This window comes from Chrysochloris asiatica, unplaced genomic scaffold (genome assembly GCF_000296735.1).
Source record: "Chrysochloris asiatica unplaced genomic scaffold, ChrAsi1.0 scaffold00412, whole genome shotgun sequence".
In the NCBI taxonomy this organism is placed as follows: Eukaryota; Metazoa; Chordata; class Mammalia; order Afrosoricida; family Chrysochloridae; genus Chrysochloris; species Chrysochloris asiatica.
In genome coordinates, this window is record NW_006408930.1 from 289,155 (window position 1) to 291,893 (window position 2,739).

The window sequence follows — 2,739 nt, forward strand, 5'->3', positions numbered from 1 at the left end:
ATTTCACCATCATATTTGAGGGACAGCTTTGCTGGGTATATGATCTTGATTGGCAATTCTTTTACAGTTTTGCTCATGTCATCCCATTGCCTTCTTGCCTGCATAGTTTCTGCTAAGAAGTCAGAGTTTAAACTTATGGTTCTCCTTTGTAGGTAATTTTTCATTTTTCCCAAGGTGCTCTCAGGATTCTTTCCTTGTCTTTGATTTTGGAAAGTTTGATTATAATATGTCGATAATTTTCTTTTGGGTCTATCCTGTTTGGGGTTTGTTCAACTTCTCCTATGTTTATCTTCATATGTTTTATAATGTTAGAGAAGTTTTCTTCCAACAACTCTTCAACAAGAGTTGCTGTCTTACTGTTCTGGAATCCCAATCATCCACAGTTGTTTCTCTTCATGGTGTCCCACATAACTCTTTGACTTGCTTTGGATTTTTTCCTTTTTTCTTTTTTTCCCCAGATTTTTCTTCTAACATAATATTATTGAGAGATTTATCTTCAAACTCACTAATTTGGGCTTCCATTGCTTTGCATCTACTCCTTTGCCCTTTCAATGAATTGTCTATTTCTGAGATCTTAGTATTAATCTTCTGAATTTCTAATTGCAGGTTTTGTATTATTACAATTTTTTCATTTATTTTGTCTGCTTATTCTTGTAGTGTTTTCCTGAATACTCTTTGCATTCCTCGATTTTTCTATTGATTCTTTGAAAATACCTAATTATCATTCTTTCTAATTATTCTTCAGTTAGTTCCATTACCTTTTCTTACTCAGAAATGTTCTCCAACTCTGCATCATGGTCCTTTGTTTGAGCCATTCTCTCTTGTTTCTTCATGTGAGCTAGTGCTGTTGTTGGACATGGAGAGGAGATATCTTAGGGGTGCTCCTGCAATTCAAAGAGCTCATGAGGCAATTGTGGAAGGATGTGACAGCAGAGTTCCTGGACCTAGATGGTGTTATCCATGTTAAGGGCATTCATTCTGAAAGTAGTTCATGATGTCCTTGATCTACCTCTTTAAACTTTCTCCTGAAGTTCAGGGTGCCAGAATTTTCATCTGTGTGTTTCATTTGGTCTCTTGTATCTTTGTTGGCTAGGGGCTGCGTACTGCATCTGTCTAGGCCACCTTCTTGCTTGGCGTCCCCATGGCTTTAAAAAAAAAAATGTTTGTTTGTTTTTTCTTTTAGCAAATACCAAGAAACAACTTCTAAAAAAGAAGTTGAGAACTGAAGATATATTGCATGCTATAGGGACCCAACTAGACAGTTGTAAGTAAGCACTGACAATAAACCTGTCCTTCCAGGTTGTTTACATGTGCCCTTACTCCAAACTTACATTACAGACATAAAAGACATCCATGTCTAGTGATGCCATAGTTAAGTTATGGAAAGAAATTTTTTTTTGGAGGGGGAGCATTTTAGTTGTGTATTTGCTTTAAAATAATGAATGTTTTTAGCACAGAAACTCTGGTATTGTAGAAGTTATGTATTGGGCTGCTAATTGCAAGGTCAGCAGTTCAAATCTACCAGCTACTTTGTGGGAAAGACATGAGAGTTACTGTTCCCACAAATATGTATTGCCTCTGAAATCTACAGAGGGTCACTATGAGTCAGAACTGACTTGATGGTCCAACACCACTACCATACCATTAAAACCAAAAGAAATTATCCAAACCCATGGACAATGGGTCATTTCCAACACATAGCAACCTTATATAGGGTTCCTAATACTGTAAATCTATTGGAACAGACAGCTTCATCTTTCTCCCATGTGCAGCTGATGGGTTTGGACCATTGAAATCCTTTATCCAAGGCCAATGTCATACTTACTATGGAAAATTCCCTGAAATAGCCAAAGGAAAGTGATTGAGGATCCCAAACTCACTCTGGTTTAGCATGATTCAGCCTGCCACCAAAATCATGCTTCTAAATTAGAGATAGAATAATTTATATAAGAAAGCTGTTAACTTTAGAAAAATCTTCCTTATGAGAAGAACCTGATACCAGATCCAAGGAGTCACCTATTCCCCTGATGGAATACTTGAGAAGGGACAAAACAATAGAAATAGAATAGGTGTATTAGAAAATATTTAGGGTGGGGGCATTTTTAGATAGCTATAGTCCAAGTAGTCAGACAATATTCTGTGTACTTAGAATTATTCCAGATAAACATTATCACACTCTTTGGAAACACTATACAGAGTTGCTATGAGTTGGAACTGACCCAACAGCACTTAACAACAACAAACATTATCACTAGACCAAGGCTAAAATGGTAAATTTTATCCAACTAACACCTGCTAGTGGCTATAAATTTGTACTCATTCTGATTTGCAGGTAATTACACTGGGTTCCTTGTTGAAAGGCCACAGCAGAATTTGTTACAAAGAAGCCATTGAAAAATATTGCTACCTTGTGGAGAGCCTCAGCTGTCCTCTGCAGTTACATGAAAATTCATTTTACTAAACAAGAAGTAAAGGTCATCTGTTGTATTTTTCCCATTTTCCAAAGACTCCATTGTCCTTATTGGCCCCAATCATCTAGATTTGTGGAAAGGACTAACAGAAATGTAAAAACTCACCTCATTCATGGGACTGATGTAAGTACAAGCCCTTCAGTGAATGGTAATGAACTTAAAGGTACTCCTTCTAGTCCTCAAAAGTTAACTTATTATAAAATTATAACAAGAGGATCCATACATATGCCAGATTCATCAATTATTGATAATTCTAATTTAATATAAA